Genomic DNA, 19,443 nt, shown 5'->3' with positions numbered 1-19,443 from the left:
CAGCGAAAACTACCTATACAAACGTTACACTACTAGCGACCGTGTCAGGCGGCATTCTTGGAACTCGTAGCCAATCGACAACAATGTTTTTTTTTCTAAATTCACGAACGATATGGGTTTAGACGCACAAATATACAGAAACCAAGAAACAGAACCAACTATGCTACGCAGCATTTCAACTGGAACCCATCCCGATTTAATTCATCTTTTCCTGTCTGCTTTTCGTAAGCGAGCGAAAAGTCACTATAGTTTTTTATTTTATTTTTCCTGCTTATATCTTTCGCACATTTGTTTTAATTTTCTTGGTAGGTACAGAGTTAGTTTCTACACATATGTTGCATCTGTGTCGGCTCTTGCAATGCTCTGTTCTGATATTTTTTTTTTGTTTTTTTTTTCTAGGCACGCATTCAGTTTCAATAGTTATGTTTGATTTGTCTTCTCTTGCACTGTCCTTTTCTGTGATTTTTTAGACGTGTTTTCTGAGTAATAAGAATGGAATGAACGTTTATACTTGAAAGTTGTGCTCTACAAACATTGTGATCATTATAACGTGTATCTGTGTGTGTATATAAGTGCTCGTTGCTGTTGCGTTCGAGTGGTGCGTAGGGCCCAGTCCGGCGGATTGGTTTTCGCCGTTCGTCTGCCCTCTGCACCAAGGCACCGTGTTGTCGGAATTTCGTGAATAAAAAAGAAAATCTAAAAAAATACGCGTTGCCCCCTACACTACTCCAGCATCCGGAGACTTGGTGTGTTTCTCGCAAGCGAACTAATTGTGGTCAACAAATGTTAAGCTACAGGTTGCCGAAGTCACTAAATGACATTACTCGATGTGACATCGACGTGCTCACTTGTTTTTGTTTTGTTTTTTGAGAAACCTGCCTGAGATATTTTTGTGCGCCTCTATGTCTTACTGTAATAAGCGGTGTACGGCGTTTTCTTTTTCTTTTACTGTTGCAATTGTATCTTTTTGGGTTTCTTGTTTTGCATTTGTTTTAACCCTGGTTCATTTATAAGCCTTCACTTCCGCCCTGCTGCAGCCTCTGTAACGGCACTGTGGTCGGTAAAGCTGCCCCTGAGAAGCTTTTTCCCCTTGTATCTCTCACAACAATTGTATCTCCTTGTTTGTGGAAATAAATTCAAACTCAAACTCGTCCGTCTGCGTCTTCACTAGCCGAAGATAGAGGCGTTTAGGCGGTCTCGCCTGGGGCGGACGCGATAGAGTTTTCAAGTTTTTGCCGCTTTCCTGCAATTCGGAGGCGCACGACTTTCCCATCGCAGGATAGGGCTCGGAGCAGCAAATCGTTTGGTGCCACATTCGCCTCTCTCTTCTTGCACCATCGAAAGATACAAGCGATAAGCGCTCGCCCCTGCACAATGGGTTCCTCGCCCCGGTAACGTTTGGGAATTTTTGGCGGCCGTACCCGGCCTCGGAGGCGTGCTTTGGCATCGGCTTACTTGGCGCGAAAGCGCGAAGCTTTTGCCACCCTATTCGCCTCTGTGCTTTTTATCTATCCGAAGATACGGGCGTTTAGGCTGTCTGGCTCGGGCAGGGTCCAACGACATTTACAAACGTCGCGCTCGTTCCGTTGGGTCCGGCCGTACAATATTTACGTCAGCGTATAGCCCTCTGAAAGACGAAGAATTTGATACCTTTTGCGCCACTCTAGTGCGTTGCCCAGCGGAGTTATAGCAGTTCAAGAGAGGCCGCCCCGGCCGACCCGCGGAGGTCTGGGTACTTATCGCTGCATATATAAGGGCGGCACACCGCCGCGGCAGACGCGGAGGCGTAGAGTGCGCGCTTCGTCGGCGAAGTCCGAAACGCGCCTCTTGACGCCCCGGAGGCGCATTTTTGCATTTGGCGACCTCGGCCCATGGCATTTGCACGTGTTCGCGCACGATTTGTGGGACGCTTGCCCCGAAAGCGCCTCGAGTACGGCGTTTAGCGCGGCGGCAGCCGAAGATACAGGCGTTCAGGCGGTCTCGCCTGGGGCGTACGCGACAGAGTTTTCAAGTTTTTCCCGCTCTCCCGCAAATCGGAGGCGCACGAATTTCACATCGCAGGATAGGTCTCGGTGCGTCAAATCGTTTGGTGCCACATTCGCCTCCCTCTTCTTGCCGCGTCGAAAGATACAAGCGATAAGCGCTCGCCCCTGCACAAGGGATTCCTCGCCCCGGTAACGTTTGAGAATTTTTTGCGGCCGTACCAAACATTGGAGGCGTGCGAATTTAGTATCGGCGTATTGGGCGGGAAAGCGCGAAACTTTTGCCACCCTCTTCGCCTCTGCGCTTTTTATCTATCCGAAGTTACGGGCGTTTAGGCTGTCTGGCTCGGGCAGGGTCCAACGACATTTACAAACTTCGCGCTCGTTCCGTTAAGTCGGGCCGTACAAGTTTTACATCAGCGTGTAGCACTTTGAAAGGCGAAGAATGTGATATCTTTTGCGCCACTCTAGTGCGTCGCCCGGCGAAGTTATAGCAGTTCAAGAGAGGCCGCCCCGGCCGACCCACGGAGGTCTGGGTACTTATCGCTGCATATATAAGGGGGTGTTACGTTTGGAGACGCCAACATGCCAAGAATATTAAAGCCACTGGGAATCATCAATCTACCGAGGCTTCAAAGGGCCGTCGATGTGGTTGCAGCGCTACGAGTGCAGGTGGTGGCGTCTACAAGGGTCCTTCCACCCCCCCCCCCCCCCCCCCCCCCCTGCTGTTTACGGGGTGAAACGGCTCCCCGCTGTCTGAGAACGGCTTTGGTGAACTTGTCTTTTGTTCTCAACGCCGGACCCACCCGGGACATTTTTCTCCCGGAGGGGACGGCGGGGGAGCCGGCGAGCGGCGGAACTGCAAATCAGCCGTGACAAATGCGGCCGGGTTTGACTAAGCCAACGTCTCCCTCGTGCTTCGAAAACAACTTCGACTTAGACTGTGCTTTCCCACACCCATAGGTGAAAGCTTCTGCGAACTGCGATGGGATCCATTCGCCCCCACACTACCGCTGTGAAGTGCAGGTGACTGACCTTCAACGCTCTCAATGGGACCCCCTTCGGGCTATTCATCACTGAAGCCTGGACAGCGCGGACACTAATCTGCCAGAAGTGGCAAGAGTGTGTGGCTGGGGGCGGACCCGGAAGACTGGACACGTGATCTACATCACAGTGATTCGACGCATTTTTAATAAACTAGATTCCCCAACTAGGGACCTGGGGACAGCGGACCCTATTTAAGCAGCGATCTGGCGTGTGTTCGCCAGCTCCTGATTCACTCTTTCATTCTTTGTATAAATGTAAATAAACCCTTCAGTCTCTTCTTCACCTCGAAGACCCTCTCATCTCTTCGTCAACCCCACTACAGCAGTCTCCCGATCCGGAACCCGGGGACACCGACCTTGGCGAGAGACGGCACAGGCGAACCAGGGGCCCGCATCTAACAACTGGTGGCAGCGGTGGGATCGAAGCGGCATCCCCCAACACCGGTGGTCTGCTACGGGAGAGAAGCCCCGCACCTAACAACTGGTTGGCAGCGGTTGGATCGACCATGCGGCGTGGTGTTGCTTCCGTGGGTGAGTGCTTGGACTTTGCTTGAAATTCGCCAGGCTTCAATTGTTTGGGTTAATACATTGAACTGCTGGGAATCGAGGGAAGTTGATCAGTGAGTCTGATTGCGTGTAGCTCACGTCAACAGTTGTTCAGCAAAGTCAAGGCTCGGAGCAGTAAACATGGATCTAATGAAGTTGCCAAGGACAGATTTGCTGTCATTGTGCGAAGAGTTGGGTGTAGACGTAGGGGTTAAGATAAAAAATTCGGACATTTGCAAATTGCTCTTGGAAACCGAAGAGGAAAGAATAATTATCGATACGTGGGAACTCCTCAATGATGAGCGAAAGAGAAAGGAAGATGAGCGAAAGCAAGAGGAAAACGAGCGCCAACGGCTAGCGGCCGAGCGAGAGGAGCGGGAGCTCAGAAGGTTACAGCTCGCGTATGAGCGAAAAAAACTGGAAGATGAGATCTCGAGAGGCAAGACTCCAGAGAGAGCGAGTCAGGCCAGATCGTTCCAGTTGGACAGACGTGACAACGTAAAGCAGTATTGTGAAACAGCGCACAACCGTCATGAAGATTGCGGAGCTTTAAGTGTGTCGAAACGCAGTATTGAAAGCCACACTGAGACAGAGGAGGATAGCTCCATTGCCGGCGAGCAGGGCGTTTCAGGGGTAAGCGCTCAGGCCGATAAGCGGTCGGTGGAGGACTGCCTTCAGGAAAGCGAACTGCCCAACTCGGGGGCAGCGGAAGGTCCGTCTGTCAGCAGTGTGGAGCTGACACTGACCTGCGAAGGCAAAGCGGCCAGTTTGCAATTGGATGAATGTCTCCGAGGTGCCTCTGTAAAACTAGATCAAGCTAATTGTGATCAGGAGACACAAACGGAAGTGTCTAAGCGTAAAAACTGGAAGAGGGCACCGACCAAGAAAAAACTGTTGAAATGCCAAGCCCTAAATGCAGGGGCGCAGACAGGTGCTAACGTTAGCACAGATAAATGTGCGGCAGAAGCGGAAGAAAAGACTTCCCGCATGGGACCTTGTAATTTTGCAGCTAAAGTTACTGGTCAGGCGGCAAGCGCAGATGCTTCTGAAGGTAACCCCAGAAACGGAAAGAGAAAAACGCGTCTACCAAGCAGAACAGGAGCGATGTTCTTGAAAGGGCATCGGCCAGCGTTAAGACCCAGACAACTCGGACCTGACAGAAAGGCGGTAAAGAAAAAGGCAAAGTGGCAGGAAAGATCAGAAGGCGCTAGACTGCGGTACACCCGGCGCATGGGAGCGCAGGAGTCGAGCAACACAGACCGCGCTCGCAGGCATGTTCGGCGCGCGCTCTTGAGAAAGATGGGTCCTTCACTTTCCCCACTGTATTCGAGGAAGCGCGCAGGGCGAAAGGGTAGCCGGGCTTGCTTGGGGCGAGAACAGAGAGCAGCTTCTTGCGCTTGTCGCGGTCCGGCGCCCGAAGTCGGTTATCGGCACTACGTGGGCTACCGGGGCCTTTTTAGCGCGTCGAGGGGCTGCGGAGATGACAGTAGCGATCAGGAATGTCTTCTTTCAGTTGCCCTTTGTCACGAGTTGACAGTCGTACAATCAGTCAGAGCGCGACCCCGGCGGGCGCGGCTGAAGAACTAATCCTTTCGACGCGGGGGTGGTGAGCCATGTTTGACCCCGCGTAGCAATTCGAAGTAGCTCTTCTTTTTATTCCTCTTTTTTGTGTGTGCGTGTAAAAACAGGGAAGGAAATGCTACTTTGTTTTACGTTAATGATTTGGATTTGATCAGGTGCTACTGTTTTCGTAAAACTTAAATAAAGGTGATTGTGCCAGTGAGTTAGAAAGAACGTGTGTCAATTTGAGATGCTACCAAGTGATAAAGGCACTCACAGGAGTTCAGCGAAGACATTTCCCGAGTTGATGATGAGCTGTTTGCTTATGTAGAACCGTTCCGAGCAAGCAAATTTCTTTGTGTTTGAAAATTTGGCACAGGTTTGCTTTTTATCTTCAGTAGATTAAGAAATGTAGAACTTCGTCGAGATACCAAGAGCTTGTCGCTACATTCACTACATTAACAGCAGTGTTGCTAATGCCAGGCGAAGGCAAAGAAAGCACGGATATTTGTGCCAATTTGAGTACCTGTGTTTAACGGTGCTAGGTTAGATAGCCGATTACGCGAATGAAGTGAGGCTGCAGAATTCTGCAGAGAACAGCTGTAGCAGCTTTCTGTACCAGTGATGGGGACGAGGAGGCCGTCAGACCCCAAGATAGCCCCTATCGCTGAATTCCCGCAGCCCCGAACTAAGACGGATGTACGGTCATTTCTCGGTCTTGTGGGGTACTACCAAAGGTACATACACAACTATTCACAGCTAGCAAGTCCTTTGACCGATGCGCTTCGAAAAGAAAGACCGAATAGCGTTATCTGGGACGCAGCAAAAGAAATTTAGTTTCAGAGCTTGAAGAGCGTGCTGGTTTCGCGGCCCGTGTTACGCGCGCCGGACGACAGCAAGGAATTCGTGGTCCAGTGTGACGCCAGCGACCGGGGTATGGGGGTCGTATTAAGCCAAGTCGGAGACGACAATGAGGAGCGCCCTATCTTTTATGCCAGCAGGAAGTTAACCGTAAGGGAAGAAGCCTACAGCGCTTCGGAAAAGGAATGCGCTTGTCTGGTTTGGGCCGCACAGAAGCTAGCCTGTTATGTTTACGGGGCGAAATTTACTTTCGAGACAGATCATTGTCCGCTTACATGGCTGCGTCAAATGTCGCCCAAGAATGGCCGCTTGCTTCGATGGAGTCTAGCCCTCCAGCAATATAACTTTTCTGTGCGATACAAAAGGAGAAAATGTCATGGAAATGCCGACGGATTGAGCAGGTTATTCCCATAATTGTGGTATCCGTTCGGTGGCAATTCGGTGCCTTTTCGTATTTTTTTAGGTGCTATTTAGCTTTGTTTTGGCGTGGTGTCCTATTATCCTTTTTCTTTTGCTTCCAAATTTGCCACCTCTCTTCAAGCCGTGTTCGGCGAATCGGGCTTTGGCAGCGAATTTGGCAGACATGGAAGCTGTTCTTAGTAGCCGAGATTACTGCTGTCAGCTACAAACTTTTGTGCTTACGTTTACATTGACAATGCAGTAGTATTGCAAAACAGCCTGGCGGCTCTCGGGTGAATTTCGTGCACTGCCTGGGGAGTGGCGCCATGTTGAGTGGCTGATTTCGACTAATGCCTCCGTTGTCCGAGGTTTAGGACTCTACTCTGTGCTTGCAGATAAGATGAAGAAGGGCCTCCCACGCTACAACTCAAGTCATCTCTCCTCGACCAGTGATTGTGACCACTGGCCGATCGAGATTGTCCTGGCCGCGGAGGAGCTGTTACGTTTGGAGACGCCAACATGACAAGAATATTAAAGCCACTGGGAATCATCAATCTACCAAGGCTTCAAAGGGCCGTCGATGTGGTTGCAGCGCTACGAGTGCAGGTGGTGGCGTCTACAAGGGTCCTTCCCCCCCCCCCCCTGCTGTTTACGGGGTGAAACGGCTCCCCGCTGTCTGAGAACGGCTTTGGTGAACTTGTCTTTTGTTCTCAACGCTGGACCCACCCGGAACATTTTTCTCCCGGAGGGGACGGCGGGGGAGCCGGAGAGCGGCGGAATTGCAAATCAGCCGTGACAAATGCGGCCGGGTTTGACTATGCCAACCTCTCCCTCGTGCTTCGAAAACAACTTCGACTTAGACTGTGCTTTCCCACACCCATACGTGAAAGCTTCTGCGAACTGCGGTGGGATCCATTCGCCCCCACACTACCGCTGTGAAGTGCAGGTGACTGACCTTCAACGCTCTCAATGGGACCCCCTTCGGGCTATTCATCACTGAAGCCTGGACAGCGCGGACACTAATCTGCCAGAAGTGGCAAGAGTGTGTGGCTGGGGGCGGACCCGGAAGACTGGACACGTGATCTACATCACAGTGATTCGACGCATTTTTAATGAACTAGATTCCCCAACTAGGGACCTGGGGACAGCGGACCCTATTTAAGCAGCGATCTGGCGTGTGTTCGCCAGCTCCCGATTCACTCTTTCAATCTTTGTACAAATGTAAATAAACCCTTCAGTCTCTTCTTCACCTCGAAGACCCTCTCATCTCTTCGTCAACCCCACTACAGCAGTCTCCCCATCCGGAACCCGGGGACACCGACCTTGGCGAGAGACGGCACAGGCGAACCAGAGCCCGCATCTAACAGGGGGCATACCGCCGCGGGAGACGCGGAGGCGTAGATTGCGCGCTTCTTCGGCGAAGTCCGAAACTCGCCTCTCGACGCCCCGGAGGCGCATTTGTGCATTTGCGACCTCGGCCCATGGCATTTGCACGAGTTCGCGCACGATTTGTGCGACAGTTGATCCGAAAGTGCCTCGAGTACGGCGTTTAGCGCGGCAGCAAAGTCCACGAGTACGGCTCGTGTGGTGCGCCGCGATGCCGGCCGCGCTGCCGCGCCCGCGATTTGGCCAGGTCCCGCGGCGGAACCGCGGTACCGACAGAGGGGCCGATAGCGCCACGGCAAAGTCCACGAGTTCGGCTCGCGCGGGGCGCCGCGAAACGCGCGCGCCGCGATGCCGTCGATGGGTGCCGCACGATTTGCGCAGCTCTTGCGGCGAAGGCGCCTCGAGCACGGGGCCAAGCGCCGCGGTAAAGTCCACGAGTTTGGCTCGCGCTGGGCGCCGCGAAACGCGCGCGCCGCGATGCCGCCCGATGGGCGCGCACGATTTGCGCCAAATTTACGGCGAGATCGGCACGAGTACGGCCACTTACCAACCCACGGAGGTCTGGGTACTTATCGCTGCTACTATATGGGGGTCCTTGTGGCGCTGTCGGTGGCGTGCGTCCGAGCGCGCGCGCGCCGTACGGGTCTCTATATGCGGCCTCGTGCCCAGCGTGTCCCCGTCCCGTGGACCCCACGGCATTCGTCTGCAGCCTCATCCGCGTCTGCGATAGGGGCTGGTTGTCGGACGACGCTGTTCCCACGTGTTACGAAGTGTGTTCCGTGCTACCCGGACTCGATTCCGTGCGACTGCGCCGAAGACGCGGGCGTGTCCCGTCGTCTGGCGGCTTGGCCGTCTCGGCTACAGAGCAAGCGCCGTTAGTGCCTGAACGCCGCGGCCCTAGCGGCCGCGTGCGCACTGGTGGGCGCGTTACAAATGCTTTGCCTAAGGACGCGTACTCTCTTGCCGCGCGGTGATAACCGGGCGTTCGGGTCGGATGCCGCAGCGAGCTCGAACGATGCACGGGCAGCGAGAGCTGCCGCGAAAAAGATGCGCGTCGCGCGCCGAGGGGTGAGAGGGGCCCCGATCGGCCGCGACAGGGCTCCCTTGAGGAGCGACAAGGGTTTGCCTATGCATCTATCTGGTTGATCCTGCCAGTAATCATATGCTTGTCTCAAAGATTAAGCCATGCATGTCTAAGTGCATGCCGAAATAAGCCGAACCCGCGAATGGCTCATTAAATCAGTTATGGTTCCTTAGATCGTTTCTTTCTACTTGGACAACTGTGGCAATTCTATAGAGCTAATGCATGCATTGAGCCTGAAGGCCTTTGGCTGACGGGCGCTTTTATTAGACCAAGACCCATCGGGTTCTGCCCGTACTCTGTGGTAACTCTGGATAACATTGTGCAGATCGCATGGCCATGAGCCGGCGACGTTTCTTTCAAGTGTCTGCCTTATCATCTTTCGATGGTAGGTTACTTGCCTACCATGGTTGTTACGGGTAACGGAGAATCAGGGTTCGATTCCGGAGAGGGAGCCTGAGAAACGGCTACCACATCCAAAGAAGGCAGCAGGCGCGGAAATTAACCACTCCCGGCACGGGGAGGTAGTGACGAAAAATAACAATACGGGACTCTTTTGAGGCCCCGTAATTGAAATGAGTACACTCTAAATCCTTTAACGAGGATCAATTGGAGGGCAAGTCTGGTGCCAGGAGCCGCGGTAATTCCAGCTCCAATAGCGTATACTAAAGCTGCTGCGGTTAATAAGCTCGTAGTTGGATCTCAGTTCCAGACGAGTAGTGCATCTACCCGATGCGACGGCTCGGACTGAACATCATGCCGGTCCTATCTTGGTGCCCTTCATTGGTGCATCTCGAGGAGGCCTGCGCTTTTAATTTGAAAAAATAAGAGTGCTCAACGCAGGCGAGTCGCCTGAATAAACTTGCATGGAATAATAGAACAAGACCCCGCTTCTGTTCTGTTGGTTTTTGGAATACGGGGTAATGATTAAGAGGAACAGACGGGGGCATTTCGTATTGCGGCGCTAGAGGTGAAATTCTTGGACCGTCGCAAGACGAAATACTGCGAAAGCATTTTCCAAGAATGTTTTCTTTGATCAAGAATGAAAGTCAGAGGTTCGAAGGCGATCAGATACCGCCCTAGTTCTGACCATAAACGATGCCAACCAGCGATCCGCCTGAGTTACTCAAATGAATCTGCGGGCAGCTTCACGGGAAACCAAAGTATTTGGGTTCCGGGGGAAGTATGGTTGCAAAGCTGAAACTTAAAGGAATTGACGGAAGGGCATCACCAGGAGTGGAGCCTGCGGCTTAATTTGACTCAACACAGGAAAACTTACCCGGCCCGGACACTGGGAGGATTGAAAGATTGAGAGCTCTTTCTTGATTCGGTGGATGGTGGTGGAGCGATTTGTCTGGTCAATTCCGGTAACGAACGAGACTCTAGCCTATTAAATAGGTGCGGGGTTCCCAGCACCTTACAACCTTCTTAGAGGGACAAGCGGCTCCTAGCCGCACGAAACAGAGCAATAACAGGTCTGTGATGCCCTTAGATGTCCGGGGCCGCACGCGCGCTACACTGAAGGAAGCAGCGTGTCTTTATCCCTGTCTGAGAAGACTGGGTAACCCGTGGAACTTCTTTCGTGATTGGGATAGGGGCTTGCAATTCTTCCCCTTGAACGAGGAATTCACAGTAAGCGCGAGTCATAAGCTCGCGTTGATTACGTCCCTGCCATTTGTACACACCGCCCGTCGCTACTACCGATTGAATGATTTAGTGAGGTCTTCGGACCGATGTCCGGCGCGGCCTTTCGGTTGCGCCGGTCTGTTAGAAAGATGACCAAACTTGATCATTTAGAGGAAGTAAAAGTCGTAACAAGGTTTCCGTACTTGAACCTGCGGAAGGATCATTACCGGATTGTGCTTGTCACACCCGGCGCCGCCCCCGCTTATAAGCGGGGGAAGGCCTCAACCGCGGAGTTGCGAGATTCTGATGCCGCATCTCTGCAAAAATTGTTACGCCCAGCGGAGGTCCGTCACCAAGGGAATGTCGGACGGACTGCTTCCGTGGGTCCAAACGGCGTAACGCACCAATTTGGTGGGCTTTCGGTCTTCGACACTCGTTGTCGGAGAGACTCGCACGTAGCCGGTAGGCTGGCCGAGGGAAAGGCCGGCCCACTGCAAAGGGAACGGCGGCGGCTGCTGCGAAGTACGAAAGGAACCGCAGCTCGCTGGCTCTCGTTAGAGTTGCGACCGAGGCGGTAGGCCGGCCGAGGGAAAGGCCGGCCCGCCGCCAAGGGAACGGCGGCGGCTGCTGCGGAGAACGAGAGGAAACGCGGCTCGCCGGCTCCGGAAAAGTAACTCTTCGCAACAACGCGCGCGCGGCGGGACGCGTGCGGCCCAGTACTTATAAGGAACGGCCGCCGCAAGAGGTCTCGCAGTGCGGGCGCGATGTCTGAAGCCGTGCCGGCGGGGCGAAAGGAGGCACCGGGAAGAAAGGGACGAGGGGTTATAATCCCGCATTTTGAACGCACCTGCGGCAGCGGGGTTCTCCTGCTGCTTCGTCCTTCCCAGCCATCGAGTAGTCTGCCGGTGCGATACCGAAACGCCGTCCATGGCACTGTGGCCGGTGGACTCCTGTTGCGGGAGTAGTCTGACGAACGCCCGTCTGGCGGCTGTCCAAGTACGCGCTTCGTAGCCACGGCTAGGCGGTGCCTGTCTCTTAAGCGAAGCAATGATGTGGCGAAATGGTCGGATAGGGCGCAGCACGAGGGCGCACCCGCGGGGGCGGACTCGAGGGGCATTTCTGAGCGAAAGATGACCCCTTCCCCAAAGAGGGCGCAGAGGAGGGTGGCAAAGAACCGTCCACACAGAGCTACCGCTGCTTGGGAGTCCATGGGTGACGTCGCTGCGAACACAACGGCAGAACGAACGTGCTCGGGGAAACGGCGCAAAAGCTCTGTGTTATTAACCAATTGATGACGAAGTTACCGGTGTGCTTCCTGGTGAACCGATGGTCGTCGGACCCGCGCGACCGCTTAAAGAAAACGGGCTGAACAGCAAACCGTGAACAGCAAAAAAATGGCACCAGCGAAGACCGGAACTTGAGAGCGCCGTGCACGTCTGCTTTAGGGTTGCCAAATGCCTCGTCGTCTCTAGCGACGCGCAAGCCATTGTCGCACACAAGATTCGAAGAGACCTTGCTCGCCTCGGCTTTGAGGCACCGCGCAAGCATGCCGAATGGACGGCTGCTGGAAGGTGGAATTGTGGGACGAAACTGCAGTCGGGGAGGCCAGGGGAGGAGCCCGGTGCCTAAAACGCTGGTTGTACTGTACGGAATTGAACAAACCAAATGCACGACTCTAAGCGGTGGATCACTCGGTTCTCGGGTCGATGAGGAACGCAGCCAGCTGCAAGATTTGGTGTGAATTGCAGGACACACTGAGCACTGATTCTTCGAAGGCACATTGTGCCCTTGCGTCTTCCCTTGGGTTCGTCTGTCTGAGGGTCGGATCATATATCAAGAGAGACGCCGGCGCCCGGGGATGGCGCGGCCGGCGACTCGTTTTGACCGTGTCGGCAAAGAGGACGGCTCTGTACGAAACGCCGAAGATCCCTCGAAAGACTTTGCGAAAGAGGAGAGTGGGTCGAACCCTTCAGCCGCGCTCCAAGCGGCCGAGTCGGGTCGCCCTGCGCAGACGACGTAACGCGGGACGGCGGCTGCTAGCCGTAGAGCGTCTGGCCTCCGAAGGCGACCGCTGCAGGAAGGGATTACCTGCAGGGAAAGCGCGGTCCCGACGGGAGACGAGGCCGTGTGGACGGGCGGCAAAGCGTTACCCGCTGGCCCGCGTACGTGTAGCCGAACTGCTGCGAGAAACGCATAGACGGGGGCGCCCTGTCCGGGCACGCCCGCGCGAGAAGAAGGGAGATCTCGCGCGGGGTGCGGGGAGGCGACAGGCGCGCGAAAGCGTTTCGTGCGCGGCAGTTTCGGGCGAGGCGCAGAGGCGCGCCGTGGCGCGGTGACGAAGGGGTCCCCCCGGACCCGATGCAAAGGGACCGCCTCCTCGAACGGGCGCGAAGTCGAATAAGGGTCGAACGGACGCGATCTCGTTGCGAGCGCAGTCCGCCGTCGGTCTAAGTGCTTCGCAGTCTCAGCCCCGAGAAAAACTGGGCCACTCCAGTTGGGGCGGGGGCGACGCAAAACTTGACGATGCCCCTATGCCAGGCGGAGGTCGCTCTCTCGAGGGAAAGAGAGGTGCGGGAGGGAAAAATTCGGCCGCGTCGGTCGGGGGTCGAAACTCTGCGTTATCCGCGCAAACCGCATGCGCGCGGTCCCGAGCGCCGGCCAGCGGCTCGCAGTCGCCGAGGGTGCTGCCGACTGTGAGCGGGGAACGGGCGGAAGTCGTCGGCCGGACGATTGGGGAAGGACGCGCGCGCGCGCTGGACCGCGCCGGAATCGAACGCGACAGCGCACATCTGTGTCGACCTCAGATCAGGCGAGACAACCCGCTGAACTTAAGCATATCACTAAGCAGAGGAAAAGAAACCAACAGGGATTCCCTGAGTAGCAGCGAGTGAAACGGGACCTAGCCCAGCACCGAATCCCCCGTCCTTGCAGGCGGTCGGGAAATGTGGTCTATGGGAGGCAACGTTCCCGGGAGTTTGCGACGGTGCAAGTCCCCTTTGACAGGGGTTGTCCCAGAGTGGGTTCCAGGCCCGTCTCCGCCGTTGCGCGCCCGGGACGAAGCCTCCCGTGAGTCGGGTTGCTTGAGAGTGCAGCCCTAAGTGGGTGGTAAACTCCATCTAAGGCTAAATACGACCGAGAGACCGATAGTCAACAAGTACCGTGAGGGAAAGTTGAAAAGAACTTTGAAGAGAGAGTTCAAGAGTACGTGAAACCGCTTAGGTAAAACGGGTGGGCCCTCGAAGCTCGAAAGCGGTGGGATTCAGTCTCAGGACGACTGCCGAGCTGGCGGCGTCGGGTAAACGGCTCCTCTCGGGGGGCTGTTCCGGCTGCCAGTGCGCGGACGCGGTCTCTGGGGTGCGCACTTTCCACCGCCGGTAGAACGCCGCGACGGACGCGGGTCAATGGGAAAAGTACGACTTTGAGTCTGGCTCTGGAGGTGCCCTGCTCGTCTCCTCGGGGACGGTTCGCGGGAGTTATACCTTGCCGTGCACGAAGAGTTCGTCACCCCGTCCAGGCCCCATGGGCTTCTCCCGGCTGTCGGGAGGCCCGCACGATGACGCCCTCTGGAATCGGAGCGGAGGACCCGCTGGGCAAGCTTGTCGCCTCTCGTTGTCCGGGTTGGTCCCGTGGCGGCGGGCTGGCGGCGAGAAGCCGGGCGAGCGGGGAGTTCTCCCGCGGAGGCGCTATCGTGGTTTGCGGCGAGTAGGTCGGTAACCCACCCGACCCGTCTTGAAACACGGACTAAGGAGTCTAACATGTGCGCGAGTCAATGGGTCTCTCGAAACCCAATGGCGCAATGAAACGTGAAGGCCCTTCGCGGGCCGCGTTGCGATCCCGGACCGCACAGGGGTTCGGGCGCACCAACGGCCCGTCCCAGGCGCTCACTTGTCGCCGGGGCGGAGCGAGAGCGCCCACGTTGGCACCCGAAAGATGGTGAACTATGCCCGGGCAGGATGAGGCCAGAGGAAACTCTGGTGGAGGTCCGAAGCGATTCTGACGTGCAAATCGATCGTCCGATCCGGGTATAGGGGCGAAAGACCAATCGAACCATCTAGTAGCTGCTTCCCTCCGAAGTTTCCCTCAGGATAGCTGGCGCTCGATGGGAGAGCAGTCACACCTGGTAAAGCGAATGATTAGAAGAGGCATTGGGGTCGAAACGTCCTCAACCTATTCTCAAACTTTCAATGGGTGTACTGGAGGCCTTCTGGGTTGAGACCTCCCGCTGCGATGAGAGTGCCAAGTGGGCCACTTTTGGTAAGCAGAACTGGCGCTGTGGGATGAACCAAACGCCGGGGTAAGGCGCCCGAGTCGGGACGCTCATGAGAACCCATGAAGGGTGTTGGTTGCTTAAGGCAGCAGGACGGTGGCCATGGAAGTCGGAATCCGCTAAGGAGTGTGTAACAACTCACCTGCCGAAGCAACTAGCCTCGAAAATGGATGGCGCTCTAGCGTCGCGCCTATCCCCAGCCGTCGCTGGCAGAGTAGCACGAACAGTGGGGGTGCTAAGCCGCGACGAGTAGGAGGGCCGCAGCGGTGGGCGTTGAAGGTGTCGGGCGCGAGCCCGCCTGGAGCCGCCGCTGGTGCAGATCTTGGTGGTAGTAGCAAATACTCAAGTGAGAACCTTGAGGACTGAAGTGGAGAAGGGTTCCATGTGAACAGCAGTTGAACATGGGTCAGTCGGTCCTTACGGAAAGGAGAAATCATTTCAGAAGCGGGCGCGTTTGTGCAGCTTTGTCTGTCGAATCGGAGACGCCCCGCTGCAACCGAAAGGGAATCGGGTTAACAGTCCCGAACCCGGCTACGGAGATCGGTCCTTCGGGGCCCAGTGCGGCAATGCAAACCAGCTCGGAGACGCCGATGGGAGCCCCGGGAAGAGTTTTTTCTCTGTAAGGAGATCGAGTCCCTGGAATGGGTTCACCCCGAGATAGGGACGGTGGCTCCGTAGAGCAGTGCGTCTCTTGCGCTGTCCGGTGCGCTCCTGTCGGCCCTTGAAAATCCGAGTGAGGGAGTGTGATTTCCGTGCCGGACCGTACCCATATCCGCAGCAGGTCTCCAAGGTGAACAGCCTCTAGTCTCTAGACCAATGTAGGTAAGGGAAGTCCGCAAAACGGATCCGTAACCTTGGGAAAAGGATTGGCTCTGAGGGCTGAGCCGGTCGGGCTGGGGTCCAGAAGCAGGAATGGCACTGCACCGGGACTGGGCGAGGCTCGCCGCCATCAAAAGTGGTGCGGCCGAGCCCGGACCAGCGTCGGGACCTTCCTGTGGAAAGCCACAGCTGTGCTTGTTCCGGGGGCTTTGTGCCCGAGGTTCTTGCTTCGGCCGGCAGAAAACAGCCAACTCAGAACTGGCATGGACCGGGGGAATCCGACTGTCTAATTAAAACAAAGCATTGCGAGGGCCAGCATTGGTGCTGACGCAATGTGATTTCTGCCCAGTGCTCTGAATGTCAACGTAAAGAAATTCAAAAAAGCACGGGTAAACGGCGGGAGTAACTATAACGGAAGCTGAGATTTTGACCGGATGTGAGCATATCTTTGCCATCTCTGGATGCCCCAAAACGCACTTCCTGGCGCCACTCACCTCTCTGTGGTGTCCCCTGGAAATCAATTTGCTGCATAGGCATTGCGAGCTAAGTGGTGCTGCCGGCCTACCAGGCCACGAGGGTGAAAGACTGTATTGTTGCTTTTGAGGGCCTCTGGCTAAATCAGCCAAGGAGGATCCCTACACCCTTGCCAACGCGAGTGTTCCGGAATTGACAGAAATCTTAGCGGTTCTCCGCAAGTGACAGTGAACTCGCTCCTGTTTGAGTGCATCGAGCGGTTGAGCTTGTTCCTGCTGCGATCCTCGCGCCCTTCGGGGTTAAGTCGACATTCTGCTTGAGCCTAGGGTTGAGCCGTGCTCCCCTCGGCAGTGACTCTTCTTGATTTTGACATACTAGGGTTGAGCCGAGCTGAGCTCCCCTTACTTTTGGCACGCAGTGCCAAACCAAACGACGCAGAACCCTTGTACACTTTATTGCGTTGGTTAAGAGTTGTTCCCTGGCGTAGGCCACAGGGCGAGTTTGCACCTAGTAGCCTTCGTGGCGAAAACTACCATCAAAAAAAGATTCTAAAGTGCACGATTTGATCTTTGGTTTTTCAGCGAGATATCTCCTGAATTATCAGCACGGGTAGCTGCGTCCCATGGGGCAAAAAGCAGTTCCACAGCTTGTCTGTGGGGAGGACCCTTGTGGCCTCTAGTCTGAAACTTACGGAATTGACGGCCTCCAGCTTGCTGGGGAGAGGGCTTCGGTCCTGGGCACGTCTCGGCCCTTCCAACTCAGGCGGCGCCCTCGGCTTGCCGAGGCAGAGGGGGATTCTTCGAAGACCCCTAGACTTCTACTTGATTTGACGGCCTCCAGCTTGCTGGGGAGAGGGCTTCGGTCCTGGGCACGTCGCGGCCCTTACAACTCATGCGGCGCCCTTGGCTTGCCGAGGCAGGGAGGGATTCTTTGAAGACCTCTGGACTTTCACTTGATTTGACGGCCTCCAGCTCGCTGGGGAGAGGCCTTCGGTCCTGGGCACATCGCGGCCCTTCCAACTTACGTGGCGCCCTCGGCTTGCCGAGTCAGAAGGGGATTCTTCGAAGACCCTTGGACTTCTACTTAATTTGACGGCCTCCAGTTCGCTGCGGAAAGGGCTTCGGTCCTGGGTACGTCGCGGCATTTCCAACTGAGCGGCGCCCGCAGGTTACTGAGGCAGAGGAGGACTTGGACCCCTGAGACTTTGGACTTGACTTCTTTTTCGGTCGGTTGGCGTCGTGCTTTGTCCTGCTCTTCGTTTCGTCAATAGATTCGGTTAGCTTAGCTTTGTTTGGTTCGTTCTTCTGGTTCCGCTCTATCTCCTTTTCCATATTCTTTTCCTTTTCTTCTTTTTTCTTTTGTTTTTTTCTCGCTTCGGCGGACGCGGTCGCCCCGGGCGACGCGGTCCCTGAAATGGCCGAGGTTACAGTTGAATATTCTTCGGCTCCACTTATTTGCACTCTATGTTCAGAGCGCCTATCATCTAAAGTTAAGTTAGAACAACATTACAAAACAAAACATGCCGTTAACCTGCTATGGCTGTGCGCCATATGCAAGAATAAAACACACCCTTCTTCAAAGACCATGTCCAATCATGTGTCTTCTTGTAAGAAGCGGTTTCAGGAGGTGCATTCCATCACACCTAGCACAGTTGCAGCTCAACTTAGTTCGATCCCTGAAGCTTCCCCCAGTAGTTGCCCTCCTGAATCTGAAGCCTTAGGTCCTGTGGTGGGTATTGCTCCTCTTGATTCTGAAGAGGCTCAGTTGAATGATTCCTCGGATACTCAAGGTGCCATCAGCCATACTGAACCTATTTCTCAAGATGGTTCTTCTATTCCTAGCGCGTTGCCCTCAGTTCGCCCTACTCGGGGACGATGGACCCCTTCCGAGCTGGAGGCTCTGGCAAGGGTGGAAGTTTCCATCGGCAACGTGCGGGCCAAAGTAGACTGTATAGCATCTCTCTTTAAAACACGTAGCCGTGAGGCAATCGAAAAGGCGAGACGCTTTCCGGCCTACAAGGAAATATTGCAATCCATCCTTTCAGATTCGCAGGAGGTTTAGACCCTTTAACAATGAACTTCGAATCCACCAAACAAGCTCTTATTGATGCCGGTATAGAGAGCGAGGGTCTAGCCTCAGCCATGACTGTTGGACCCCTCTCCATCACGGATCTCACTGGCCTTTACAAAGCTTTTGGTGTGCGTACAAAGAAATCAAAGTCCAAATAACAGACTGAGGTACACACAAGCCAGAGTTCGAACAAGAGTAGCCGCCGTAGGGCACGTTACCGCGAACATCAGCGACTTTACGCCCTTGGACCTAAGGTCCTTGGGGACCATCTTTTACTTGACGGATCCAAAAGTAGTTGTTCCATGGAAGATCTACATTCTCTCTATGATGGTATTTTTGGTATCCCATCTGCCCTTGTCTCCACCCTCTCACAACCAACAAACAACTTGACGTTGATGAAGATTTGTTTTCGGTGGTTGAGGTGGACCAGGTCCTCAACAATATGTCTGAACATTCCGTACCTGGTCCCGATGGTATTTCCTTCAAAGAAATTACTAAAATTCCTCCTGCTATACTAACTGCAGTTCTCAACAACTGGTTTGCTTTTGGGGCTCTCCCTCAGTAAATGAAGGAGAGCCGTACCGTCTTCATCCCGAAATGTTCAAAACCTAAGGGTCCCTCTGACTTTAGGCCGATTTCCATTTCTCCCATTTTATATCGATTGTTTTCTAAATTGCTTTTGTCTCGTTTACAGGTTTCTAAAGTATTCAATTCTTTCAAGTCTGGTTTTGCGGACGACCGGTCCACCTCATCCAATCTGATCCTTCTCCAAGCCATCATGAAATTTTTAAAGTCAAACCACAGGCCTTTTTTTGCTGTGTCACTCGATTTAAAGAAGGCCTTTGATTCCGTCTCTCACCATGCTATTTTTTCTGCACTTGAGGCACATAAGGTGCCCTTAAAAATTCAACTTCTCCTGCTAGAAATGTATACTAATTGTTGCACGAAGTTTTGGTGCTCCGGCACCACGGATGATGTTAAAGTGCCTCTTCGCAGAGGTATAAAGCAAGGGGATTCGCTTTCCCCTTTCCTTTTTAACCTGGTTTTAAATCCGTTGCTGGACAAACTTAACTCTTCGGGTGCAGGCGTTCATGTCACCAACTCATCCCTTTCTGCTTTGGCCTTCGCTGATGATCTTCTCATATCCGATACTTATGAGGGCCTAAAAACCCTCATCGATAGCACCTCTGACTATTTAGCCAATGTAAATCTAGGAATTAACCCTACAAAAACTCAGTATTTCGGCTGGCGTCCGGACCACCAGTCGAAGTGGTTTAAGTATGGCATTCCTTCTCTGAAAGTTCAGAATGTCCCAATCCACAGTAA

At 54.4% G+C, this 19,443-nt stretch overlaps 2 non-coding genes across 2 annotated transcripts; both read left to right on the top strand.

Annotated features, from left to right (window-relative positions):
* The first annotated feature begins 8,915 nt into the window (after positions 1-8,915).
* LOC144116867 (small subunit ribosomal RNA) lies at positions 8,916-10,713 on the top strand. The gene has a single exon (XR_013311987.1). It is a non-coding gene; the product is annotated as a small subunit ribosomal RNA (ribosomal RNA).
* Positions 10,714-12,158: 1,445 nt separating this feature from the next.
* Positions 12,159-12,311, top strand: LOC144116871 (5.8S ribosomal RNA). Its single transcript, XR_013311989.1, has one exon. It is a non-coding gene; the product is annotated as a 5.8S ribosomal RNA (ribosomal RNA).
* Positions 12,312-19,443: the final 7,132 nt, after the last annotated feature.

This window comes from Amblyomma americanum, chromosome 1 (genome assembly GCF_052857255.1).
Source record: "Amblyomma americanum isolate KBUSLIRL-KWMA chromosome 1, ASM5285725v1, whole genome shotgun sequence".
Lineage (NCBI taxonomy): Eukaryota > Metazoa > Arthropoda > Arachnida > Ixodida > Ixodidae > Amblyomma > Amblyomma americanum.
This window is presented reverse-complemented; position numbering and strand designations above follow the sequence as displayed.